General features: G+C 35.0%; 1 pseudogene; it reads right to left on the bottom strand.

The window, feature by feature from the left end:
- Positions 1-1544: 1544 nt before the first annotated feature.
- LOC118976640 (poly [ADP-ribose] polymerase 2-like) lies at positions 1545-3255 on the bottom strand (annotated as a pseudogene).
- Positions 3256-13735: the final 10480 nt, after the last annotated feature.

Below are 13735 nucleotides of genomic sequence, written 5' to 3'. Positions count from 1 at the left end.
TTTTAGGAGAGCAGCCAGTGGTGTATGGATCTGGTATTAGTCTTATTCAGAAGAAAGTCTTGCTCAGCTTCACACATAGTGTGAATAATAGCATCAAAAATGTTCAACATAAATTCCCCCCAGACCCACAGCCTGTATGCTATGGATTAGTATGCTAATGTATAAGCTGTTGCCATATTTCACAGCTAGGAATAAATGGCTAAACATAAAAATGTGTATTTAAATGTGAATGAATGTGCCTGTGGAGCCATCAAAGGCACTACTAATATTATTCGCACTCCTTAATCCATGGAGGATAGAATCCCTTTAGAGTCAGTAGTGAGGTATGATAGTCTTGTTGTTAAACTTAAAGCTTGGAGGCCAAATAAAATATAATCAGAAAGTGTCATAAAAACCCCGAAATAGTACACAGCACTATGGGAATGGCAGTGGTATTGCAGTTACCAGGCATCTGATGGCCCACTGCCTCAAGAAACCAGAAGCTAGAGCCAAAGCCAACTTAGAGGAAACACCAGAAAAATAGCATTTAAATGCTCTCATGTTTAGCCATCAGTTAATAGTAGAGAAAGTGACAACAAGTCACTTTGCAAAAAAGAGGAATAAACAGTGTTATCACAGAGGGCTGTGGATGTCTTGAAAGTCTCACATACTCTTTAGAGATGGACAAAGGTGGGTTTGATAGAGGAGAGGTGTGTTAAATCATGTTTGACTCGACCTTACCCTTAAATTTGTGGGAGGGGCACACACACAAAAAGGAAATAAAACAAGCAAACAAAAGAGATGGTCCCAAAAGTTTCCTTTGAAGGCTCTTATTATTTTATACATTAAATTCAAACTTAATTATATTTTATCTCTTTGGTACACAGAGCCCTTGGTATTCTTGGTTAAGGCTATACCTATCTTCTTAGAATAATGCTTTATATGTATAAGATGACATATAGGATTTCAAAGATTAGCAATTATGTAGCTTGCTGTTATCAAAACATTTTAAGAAGTGTATGACATAGTAATGAGCACGATTCTTTATTCTCACAATCATAAACTTATGGCAGTGATTCTGATGTTTTACTACAATTTCAAAGTCACAATGAAAGTCAATGATATTTGATATATCTGCACTGACTGTGATGTGATATGAAAATATATGTGGTTTCTAGCGATGAAAAGTCAGAGCCACTGCTAATAGTAATATGGTTTGTTGTCTACATTTATAATAAATACTAAGTTTCACTTAATGTTTAATAAGGTGTTTTTCTCATTTGAATTCTTGGACCTTTTGAAGTTCAGAGTCCATAACCCCAGGTTAATAACAAAACATAACCAAGTCATCTTTGAGTAAATAATGTTAGAGACCGCTACAACTTTTATGTTTTTTTTTAGATTTACACTATATTTATTACATAAAATACAAGAACAAGAGTTTCCATAGTGTAGTGGTTATCATGTTCGCCTCACATAAAATACTAGAAAGCTCAAAGTACAACATCACCTATTTTATTGCTTGAAGATATCTTCTCTTTTTATTTAATATCAATGTTACATTATCATAGTTGTAGGAAATTAAATCAAACCTGTATAAGGTATTGCATACAGACCTGGTTGGAGTTATAGACAACAAATTCATGGTGGTTGAAGGTATAACTCTCTGGATTCAGAATTCTCGTTTCATGTGCTGGTCCTAAGGGCACTGGACTCCCATTCAGGGTGATGAAGCTTGCAGGACTGGAGCTTCTTGTCCAGCCCTTTGATACTGTGTTTACCCTGAAGTAATCCTTCTGCCTCAGGATTGGCCTCTAGTAGCTCATTACACTGACCTAGAGCTACCTCTGATAAGAGCAGTAGTCCAGTATCCTTTAGGTAAGAGGCAAAGTAGTAATTGGCACTCTTGGAAGACATGTTGGCCAAGTAGATTCTTTTTCCAAACATATAACCTGCGATGGGAGCCTCAGGTGGAGCAGTTTGAAGCCCATGGCTGAGGATTCCCACCCAGTTACTCAGCCTGGAACCATGCCACAGCAGCATCCTGTTATGAAGGTCCTCTCTAGAGCCTTCTTTCTCACCCTCCTTTTCTACTTCAAAAATGTCCAGCAAGGTCATGGTATAGTCACTGTGTGTAGGAGCATGGATAGACTGCAGGTACTGGGAAATCACTTTGAACTTATAACTCACATGGTCTAAAGGGTGCAAGGCACAGTGTAGTTTTCTATAGTGTTGGTCCAATGGATGTTCTGGGTTTTGCAGTTTGGTCTTCACCAGCTTAATGACAATTTCAAGGTCTCCCAAAGCCTCTAGTAGGCATACTTTTTCTGATAGTTCTTTCTTTGTCTGGATCAATGGAGGAGCATGGAGTCCAAAGTAATGAGGAATCCTGGTGTAGAATTCATTGCATGCTTACATGAGGGTTCGCCCTTGTTGGCCTGCCTGAATAAAATCCTAAGTCTTCTTAAGAAACTTGAACCTGCCTTGATTTGTGCCATTGTCAGCTTCCCAAGTGGGGCTTCCTTGGTATCATATTTCATTTCTGTCATCATCTCTTCCACGGCCTGGTCATTACAGATCAACTTTATTGGCTCCTGTACACAAAAATCTAGCTGTGACTCTGGTTTCAGGGAGGATTTAAGAGATTATTCTTTTTTCTTTTTCTTTTCATTCTGAGTGTTGGAGGTGTAGTCCATTTGTACTATATCATATTTTTCAGATACCTTCTCAAACTTCTCATGATCTTCCCAATTGTTTTTTGTTTTGTCAAAGAATTTGTTCTGAAAGACTTCCTTGGCCTTGTCGTGGTGATCTAAACAAACCACAAAGTTGTGCTGCCCTGTTTTCCCAACTTGGCCCCATCTCATCCAAAAGCTAAAGTTCCTCTGGGCATCATATTCTAACAGCTGAATCAGGTAGTACTTATTGTTGCTGAACTGGAGATTGGTCTGCTTTAGCATCGTACACATCATTCACATCATACACACCATTCCCTTTACAGTAGATATGGGCCTTCCCCATCTTAGAGGTGCACTCTGGGTCCACAGGAGCTTTGCCTTTTGACAGCAAGGTCTGCACAAACTCTTGCTTGTCTTTCCCTCTGTTCTTCTCAGTCTTTCCTTTAGCCATAGGCTCCTTTTACACCCAGTGCCTCTGGCAATTTCAAGTTTTCTTGGCAGGAGGAGGGTCATCTGTAACTGTGTTGTCAGTTTTATTTGATGCCATAGAAGCTCGTGGATGACCGCTGCTAGTCCCCTGCTGCCCCTGAGCTGCCATGGGGCCTGAATAAACTTTTATGTTTTAACAACTAAAGATGATAGATAGATAGGTTTACTTATTAGATAAAAGTTTATGGTTCTGAAAATGCCTTCTAATTTTTTCAAGCAATAAATGCAGTATCTAGAATTGTTTTTTAAAAAGACTTATTAGTTTTAGAGAGAAAGGAAAGTAAAGAAGAAGGAAGGGAAGAAGAGAGGGGGAGAGATATAGATATAGGTAGGTAGATGATAGATAGGGAGAAAGATGATTAAGATAGATAGATAGAAAGAAAGAAAGAAATAAAGAAAGAAAGAAAGAAAGAAAGAAAGAAAGAAAGAAAGAAAGAAAGAAAGAAAGAAACATCAACTTGTTCTACTTATTTATGCATTCATTTGTTGCTTAGTGAATGTGCCCTGATTGGGAATCGAACCAGCAACCTGGGCATATCAGGATAATGCTCTAACCATCTGAGCTACCCAGCCAGAGCTAGAGTTGGTATTTTTCATAGGTGAGAATCTTGGTGAATTCTGAAATTCACCTGTTCAGTGTGGCATCCTAATCTAGATCAGTTGATTGTATAATGTGAAAGGATTTATAGTCATTTAACGTGAACACTCTACTTTTAAGTCAAATACTCTTTCTAAGAAATGTGCCCAGTACAGACACACCCCATACTTTGTGATCTTCCCTTCCATGCTTTTTCTTTTCATGCAGTGATTCTCTACAGTTCTCCTCTCTCTTCATAACACACAATTGCACCATGCTAATTTCTGTGCATCCTTTAAGACTTACTCTCATCTTCTGCTCCTCCCATTCCTTCTCTCCAGAATGTGTTAGATGCACTTTTCATATTGGTTTCAATAGTCTATTGTATATGTCTCTGTCTTTGTACTGACCACATTGCTTTGAAAGTACTGAATTACGTGCTTGTTTGTAATTTTATACTGTGAATTGCATTTAAACAGGGTCAGGTTAAAACCAGCATTTTAAATGGAAATCTCAGCCCATTGCTTCGCATAAAATTTCTCAAATGTTTATGAAATAAATGGGCACATTATGATAAGCTCTAGGGGAGCAAGGATGTGTAGAACAGTACATTTCCTCAAGAAGCTTGTGCCCTTGCTGAGAATTGTGTGTGTGTGTGTGTGTGTGCGTGTGTGTGTGAAAGAGAAAGAGAAAGAGAGAGAGAATGTGAACATGCAAGAATAAGAAGAATAAGAGTGACTGGTATAAGGTACCAGGTGCCAAATGCTAAATAACAAAACTAAGTGAATCTCTATTTGAACAAGGGTTCAGAGAAGAAAGATTTTAATTGAATTGGAGCTGTAACATAAAGCATCCTGCAGGAGATGAAAATCAAGCTGGAATTATAAACATGGACACAGTTAAACATTGTAAAGGAATGGGAATGGATCAATTATAGTTCTTCATTGGGTTTTTCTTCTCCAGTCTGGAGACCTCTAGTTCTTGTAACTGTTTTTTATATGGCCTATTTTTAGAGCTGTTATTTCTTAGTGATTTTCCTCTGTGCACTCTCTTTTCTGTTATTATTATTATTATTATTATTATTATTACAAAGATACATGTCTGGAACACTATGCAATGATGTAGATAAGCTCTGACCAATTGTTTCCTTACCTCTTGATTTAAACACTATCTACTTTATTATCACATAAAATCATGTTTGATTCCTTGATACCCATGGCATAGTACTGGGAAAATAAGCGGAAGGTTACTTAACCAAGGATATTTTTCACATGACCTACCCTTCAGAATTTTTCCCAGGTTTGTTAATCCACTTAGTAAATCGGTTATCCATTTATTAGCTTATTCCATATACACTTACTAGACTACTTTCGTGTACTGGACATTATTCAATAGATTGTTGAAGCCACAAAATATAAAATTTTTGTGAAATTTTATTAGGAACATGTTTAAATGTAATGAAAATTAAAAGAATCATACAGTAAATAACCACATCTGGCCATGTTTACTTTATTATGTATCTATTTACCTATCTGTCCCTATATTCATCCATCAAAGCATCTTATATTATGATCCATTTTGAATGAAATGGCAGATATAAATACCTCATAACACCCCACGAACACCTCAGCATGTGTACTGTGAACTAGAGTTCTATATTTGATTGAACCATGTTATCAAGGATCTATGCCAAACCTCAATAATGTGGTTTTCTATGCTATGCAAAACAGTGTCTAATTTCATTTACACTGGTGTGTCTGTTCAGGTCAGGCAAAGAAAGTGATGAGAAGGTTACTATGGCAGTTATTTGTACTTAGATTTTCTAAAAATGAGAGGTACCAGTATATTTTTCCTTGATTTTTAGTATTATTTGAAATAATGAATGCTACTGACTTGAGTGATAGCTTTATAACATGATGTAAATCACCCAAAAGGACCTATCAAGATATAAAACACATTATCACCCCAGAAATTTTCCACATGCCTCTTTCATGTGAATTTTAAGTTTTTCATGTATACTTTAATTTTTTATTATATTTAAATATTTTAGTTTACTTATATAAATTTAAATATTTATAAATAAATTTAAATATTTATTTTATAATTTATATCCTATGTGCATCATACAGTATAATGCTATTCACTTATGTATTTATGTGTACAACAAAAGTCATTGCTTAAAGGTGTAGAAGTACTCAAAGTTAATAGCTAAATCAAAGCCCTAAGTTATATGGCTAGAAATGTGCCTTTAGTTGGCACCTGATACATTAATTATTACATAACTGTTTTATCATTTGCAATATTCAAGTAGATAGTACAGGAGACATCTTAAGCAATTAAATTTGCTTAATAAAATAGTTAATTGCCAGACTATTCCGATTCCTAAGTGTATTCTTTAGGCATTTTAGTGTATACCTGGATGTGCTGATTCAAACACTTTTTATGTATCCTAGTATTGATAACTTCGTATATTTTGTAGAAACATAAAACACCAGACATGGAAAGAAACTAAGATATCATCTGGCCCATTGCTCCAACGGACATTTTAAGTATTAATTTTGAACATCAGAATAAGCGATTTCATTTTTCCTTCCTGTACTTTTCCAGAAATGAGACTTGAGCTCTTTTTAGTTCACCAGCATAGTGGACACTGAGCCTTGAGGTTTCTCCTTTACTATCACATGTCACAGAGATCTGAAGTGCATACAGGGGAAAAGATAGAGGTATTATTCTTTATGCCTAAGAAGTAAGTGCTGAAATTTTAATAATAAAATGTTTTAAAAAGAAGACTCTTTGTCCTCATTTTATGACCTGGTAGCTTCGGTAAGCATGTTGTCAAAAGCTTAGTGCTACTATTGGTACAAAATATTGTCCTTTTTAATAAAGCAAGCAGTTATGAAAATGTTTCCTGAGATTTTACATCTTACACCTTTTAAATCTGCTTAGACTTTCTTAATTATTAGGAGAGACTAGGTTTACTCCAATTTTAGACAAATTTTTTATCATTTTCCCAGGCTTAGCAATTAGCACAATAAATTTTCTTGATATTCACAAATAAAAATGTTTACAAGAAAATTGCTAATTTGCATCAGCTTATAAAGCTATCCCCCAAGGTCAAATAGTAGTATTTTATCATTTAAACATGTCACTAAATTCCATAAAAATATGCTGGAATTTTTTTTAATTTTTAGAAAATTTAAATACAAACAAATGTTACGTTACTTTCATCATTGTTTTATTTGATTTAACTTGAATAGGTCACTAGTATAATTGAAATTAGACATTGTTTTGTTAAATACAGAAAACTATGTTATGGTTTGCCATAGAAATCTTATGTAAAATGGTTCATACAAGAGATTTATCATTTGAATATTACTCAGTAATTATAATGCAAATAAAGAAAGGCTTATGGCATTTAAATGGTAAACACTGCTTAAAATAATAAACCACAGGCACCCCGTTGATCAGTTTTGTGAAGAAAGTGTGACGCTAGCTTGGAAAGGTATCATGCGAATGAAGTGAAACTAATCGAGGCTGCCTTAGACCACGGTTGAACTCTGTATGTTTAATTTGTTGTAGCCTGCAGCCCAACAACTTGATCTTATGTCACTATGTGCACTAAAAGAGATCATATATTTCTTGTACACATATGTCAGGAAAAGCACTACAACCTACTTATCATACTTGGAAAACACTTAAGAAAACAAAGCAAATTCCCCCAAAGTTATTCAGCTTATGGTAAGGGTTTTATTATTGCCATCAATTACAATACTGTCAAGCCTGACAAATTGAAGTTCCTAAATAACTAGCTCATAACTGGCTGGGTCTCTTACAACAGAGGGTGATGTACTCTGGGCTCTTGCTTATTTTCATATGCAGCTTTGAGAATCACTTGCAAAGTTGTTAAATTGTATCATAAAAAAAACCTTATGTAAAGGTAGACTTGTTTAAAGGTTATGTAATTTGATACAGGACAGAAATATCTTAAGATAAAACATACTCATAACATTAGAAAACCAATCCAGTAGGAAGCACTCAATAACTTATTTTAATAAGGGCTGATTAAAACATACTCCCTTGCCATTTTCCTGTAACCCTTGCTATTCCTGTTATAGTGTTGACTGAATGGAGTGACTGATGATTAAAATTGTTGAAATGATCATAGTAACATGTAGGCCTGCATATAGAAATGCCAAGGTATATTTTTTACTATATTCCAATGTTTAAATGTTTCAGAATTATGTGTGACTTCAGATCTTAATGATGTAGTCTGACATATGTACTTCTCCCTTAGGTGAAAAACACCAGAACAGAGCTAATGTCTTATTCATCACTGTATTCTTACACCATTCTAACTGTAGTAAGTACTCAGTGAAGTAGAAGGAATAAATAAATGAATGAAAATATGGAGTATATAATATAATGTGTGACAAACAGATCAATTCCCCATATTTGTCCATCCTTTCTTGTACTGACTTCCAGGGATGTGCTGATAAATGTTTAACAACTGCTTCTTAGGAACAAACAAAAAAATAAACAGCCTTCTAATTTTTAGCTTTTACTGATTTGCATGATGTAAATATACCTACCACAGCCCATTTCATACTACCAGTATGACATCACTGAATTTAGAGCCAAGGAGATCAGCTCTCATGAGTCAGCACAAGCTGGATCCATCACACCACCGTTTCTGTTTTCTGTCATGTGTCTTTATATTCTCCCATTAGAAGCAAAGATTGCTTCCTTCCTTACCACTGTAAGATTGGGTTTAGTCATGCGGTCTGCCTTAACAGGTGGAATGATATTAGACAAGCAAGTGCTTGAAATGTGTTTGTTGTATTTTGCTTCTTTATCCAGAAAAACATGATACTGGTCTAATGAAGAAGAGCAATACAGGGAGCAAAGTTATACCAATTCCAGCCAAACCCAGCCTAAGTCACCCAAACGTCCACCAATCTAAAGATATGAGAGTAAGAAATCAATGTATACTGTCTTAACCACAGAGACTTTTGTTTGTTTGTTACACAGCAAAAACTGACTTCAGGACATACTGGAGGAAGAGTGAAGGCATGAGGTAACAAAATCGGGCAAAGTCTTACAGCGAGACTTAAAAAACCAGGACTCCATTTCTTATGGACTCTGATGCCACTTTGTGTTTTTAAGTGAATTAATAGTATGGATTATTGATCTACTTTATGTTTCTGTTTGTGAATTAAGAAATATAACCTCCTATTTAATAGTGGTATTATGAGCTACTCTAAAATTATAGTATATCAATATTTTCACCATTGTCATGTAGGAACTTGAAAATAATAAAGTCAATTTTATCTTTAAAACTTTTCACTTATTCATTTTTACAATTCTTCTACATACAGGTGAATACTTACTATGTCCATTAACTATATGAAATATAAACAATTTACTGTTCCTTGAACAATATATTATTTACAACCTCTTAATTTTCTATATACTGATATTTTCATTCTAATAATCTACTGAAATGTCTATAAATGCTTAAGAGTTATTACCAGTTAACATGTTTAAGGATCCTTTCTCAGTCAACAGTCTGCATGCACTTTGTTGTATTTTTGAAGTTAGCAGTTAATAATTATACTTTTTCTTCTTGAAATTCTTTATACTAGGTTTCTGTAGAACTTCTCAAGCTATTGATTATTGGCTTCCTCTAATGGTTCTGATTTCTCTCATTGTGAGAAGCAACCAAAGTTCAGTCTGCTTTCTCTCTGCACTTACCTTTTAGTACTCTTACTCAGACATTTTACCAACTATTATTGCTTAAACTTTGTTTTCAGTTCCTGTGCCTCTCAAGTCCACATTTCTATCCCTAACCTCTTCAGTTCTCTCACTCCCAGGGAATGCCATTTCCACTTAATTTCCTCTGTAGCTATTGCTTCAAACTGAATCAAACTTGAATTTATCATCTTTTTCTTGAAAGTTGCTTTTAAATTTTTATCAGTGGCTCAATCATTCCTCAATTAAAATGAGCTCTAAGATAATATGGAGATATTATTTGAGATATTATCTTGAGATAATATTTTATTTTCCCCCTGTCTCCAGTTCTGTTGCAATTTAACTATGTAGTGCTCTTGATTTTTTTCTAGTAAATATTACCTAAGATTTTTTACCAATATTTAGGTATCTTCTTAAGGAAGGTAGGATTCTAGTTCTCTTGTATTTTGAAACTAGAGGGGGCTTCATAACTTGCTTTGGCCAATGTAGCATGAACAGAAATGTCATGCGCTTTTAACTAAGGGCTGAAGCAACAAGCACGAGTTGACATCTATGCATCACAAGTGGTGGTGCAGAAAAAAACGGGTAGACCAAGGTAAGAACCGTTATCAACTCCTCACATGCACTCTGGATGGCCTATTCCTGGGTGTTTTGCTGAGTAACACAAATCCACCCTTTACTTATTCAAGGCCTTAGTATGGATTTAAGATAGGGGTGTTTTTCGTTATACCTTATTTTTTTTTAGTTTCAAAATAGGAAGATGCTTATTCCATTGTAGACTAAATGTGAGTATCATTTGAGCCCAAACATTTATACATTTTTCTTCTTTTAATTTCTTACTACATTATGATACAATTAGAACCCTCACTTTTTTTTCCTAAAAGACATCAGAGTGAGAAAAGGTCATAGTGAGAAATATTGTTTTAGGGAACAGATGCAAATATTCTGAATTTTCTATTTCAGGTTTATAGACTAAGTTTCTTCCTATTAAATTATTAAATCTTTAAAGCTTCTCTAATTCACCCCACCCCTCACCCAACCTTAACCATAACTTATCTTTCATCTACCAAACAGAATGTAAGGTTGTATTTTGCTGACAGAGCAAGCTGGCTGGAATTACACTCATTTATTCCTTTGAGACATCAAAACAAAAGTAAAGGCAAGTTCCGCCCTGTTTAGTTAATAATGATATCGGAGTTGAAACAAGTATTCATGCAGTGAAGAAATCACCTGCAAGGCAATTTGTCAAAGTAGAGTATGGTTTTGAGCTAGAGAAAACATTCAACTAACATGAATTACAGATGACAAGAGCTTAAGAGAAATACAGAGCAGTCCCTTTTAGATGCAGAAAGTCTCTTCATCTACTGCAATCTAGTGTCTTGTGTAAGTGGTTGATAAGGTTATCAGAAGTGCAAGACTGAAGTGCTGACTTTCTCTTAGGTCTGTATTACCATTGCACTATGTGTTATATTTTAGGACTCTGAAGGGAAATAAAATAAGGCCATTAAAAACCTCTTTCTGCATAATAAGCCCATGCTGAAGAGTTATCATTGGATAAAAGTGTGTAATTGGATAAATGTTTCAGAGGCTTCTGCTGCCTCCTCAAGGTCATAAACAAATGATACATGTTATATGGATCTATGGATGTTTTTGGAGAAGCAGTCCTTACTAAAGCATTTGAAATGTCAAGGAATGCAAATATAAAGCATAAAGTTCTTTGTATTAATTCTATGCAGTATTTCAGAAATAAGAAGGGGTTGAATAAAACAAGGAACCCACAACACACATTTTCAAAGTCCTGATAAGGTAAAGAACATGCAACTTCTATAGCTTGAATAATAAGAGTGAAATGATTTGTCTCATATCATTGGAAATGAATCTCAGAGCAATTCATCAAATTGTCTCAAAGAGATTATGCTTTTCAACATTACAGTGCTCTGTTCTGAATAAGGACCCAGAGGATTATGGTTAGAGCCCATTCCCTCATTTGTTCTACATTTCCACAGGGTGAAGGTAGCTACGGTCTTGTCAGTGGAAAACTCATGGATGCCGACTGATCTTGGGGACAATTCACGAATTAAAAGAAGGAATGGATGTTTATGGGAAGATTTTAGGAGTAATGACGAGTTCTAAACTGCTGGAGGTGATGCCAGCACCTGGCAGATTGAATTTATAAAGAGAGACAATTATAACACTCCACAGGGATGATAATGAAGGCAAGAAAGAGGTTACTAATATTCTTATGAATATGAGCTCACCTGATATGTAATGTCTGAATAGGAGGATTAAAAACAACAGATGTTAAATTAAAAAAAAATATGCTAATGACATTCAGGGCAAATAGGTTAATTGTTTTTATTATAAACTGTTTCTTCAGTTAAACCAAATGACATATATTTAAAGTGAAAGAGAAGTTCTTAAAAAAATATCCTGAATATAATTCAACCAAAACACAAATTCTTTATAGTTACACTAACTTTAACTATAGTTTCCTGTCTTTAACTATTTATTTCTTACAAATCTTTTGGGTGGAATATTAAAGAGGAACTTGAGGTTAAAACTGGGGAAAATAAATGAGAATGAAGTGTTTTATACGATTGAGTAGATTTGTTTTGAATATCATGTTGGGGCAGCATAAAAAGAGCTGAGATAAAAGTACACCTAGTTCTTGAACCTGCCTTCAGGAGGTAGAGTTACCGGTAAGACAGTCTGCTGCAGGTGGATCAACATTCTGATCCAGCGGCTAATGCGGAAGGCTCAGGGTGCCGGGTCTCAGACTGTGGCCCCGCTGTTCAGTAGCCATGTGCCTTTGGACGATTTGCTTAACCTCTTGAAGCCTCAGTTTTCTCATCTGTCAAAATGAGGACACAGAACATTGCTATTTTATAAAGTTGATGGAAGAATTAAGTGAGGTGCTGGATGTTATATACTTAGCCTGGTTTCTAGGAGAGTTTATAAAAAGCTTTGTTAGGGTGGTGTGTTAGCTGGGGTAGAGTCACAGAAGACAGGCCTACACCTTCATTTAATGGTTTATTTAGACATTATTCTTTTTCACTCGGGTAATAGTTAGACTAGTATGATCCCTTCTGTTCTACTTTTCTTTAGTATGGCTACTAGAAAATTTACAATTATATATGTGTCTCATATGTGTGGCTTGCTATTTTCTACTCGATAGCACTACTGTAGATAGAATAGTTGTGGAATTGAAGTGATTGAAGGTAGGGTTTACCAGAAAAAGGAAAGAAGAAATTGCATGAATTAAGAAAAAATAGGCTGCATTTTAAGACAAAAGTATTTATTTGATATAAATTGTTTACAACTCCCCACATAGCACAGTCAGACTTTTCCTTTACCCTACAGGATGTGGCATAGGTAGGTTTACAGTTGTGAGTTTGTGAAACACATTTTTTAGTATTACTATGTATTAATTATTGCATATGTTCCATACAAACATCCGTGAACCTGTTTTGCTACACACCCTGTAGGTGTTCATGAAGTAATGTGGAAGACCTGTTAAACCAGAGTGGTGTAGTCCTATTTTTGCAGCTGCTCATCCCCCTGGCCACTTTCCCCATGAGGCAGGTGAGACTCAGTCTGCTGGCACAGTTGCTTAAAACCTTGAAACTTAGAAAATGTATCTTTACCTCTAGAAATTCCTTTCGAAGATCAGTTGAAATTTCTTCAACTGAAGCCTGTTTTGCTATGCCACAAGTTGCAGGTAAATCATAGTGACAGAAAAAATGACTCCCTTTTCATTAATCTGAAGACAAACTTGGATATTTCAAAGCAGGAAATATCTCAAAGCCTAGAGAGGTTTAAACTAATCTTATTAGTTTTCTTCTAGACAGAAGTCTACTGTGTAGCTAAAAAGTATGTTACAGAAATTAAACAGAAGAAGGCTGCCATATAGCACTGTTAACTGCATTTACTTTAATTTAGTTTAGTTCTGATTTTTATAAGGCCATAAACTGCATATGACCAATGTTTGGTAAATTATTCCTAGTATAGTTCCCTAAAGTGCAAGAGAATTTTCAGCTCAACAGCTATATTTCCTTGATTTTATTGTGGGGCTCTAAAATTTCGTCTATCCTAAACTCCTAAAATAAATATATCCTATTTGTGCTTCTTGGAAGCACAAATAACTTATTTGGAACATTTTATCCTGAATATCTAAAATGAATTTGTGGGATTAACTTTTAACCAATGAACACTTATTAACCACCAATATATATAAAAGCATTAACCCAGGAATTTCTTTACATAA

This window comes from Sturnira hondurensis, unplaced genomic scaffold (genome assembly GCF_014824575.4).
Source record: "Sturnira hondurensis isolate 20B ecotype Veracruz unplaced genomic scaffold, ASM1482457v3 Scaffold0001812, whole genome shotgun sequence".
Taxonomy (NCBI): domain Eukaryota; kingdom Metazoa; phylum Chordata; class Mammalia; order Chiroptera; family Phyllostomidae; genus Sturnira; species Sturnira hondurensis.
This window is presented reverse-complemented; position numbering and strand designations above follow the sequence as displayed.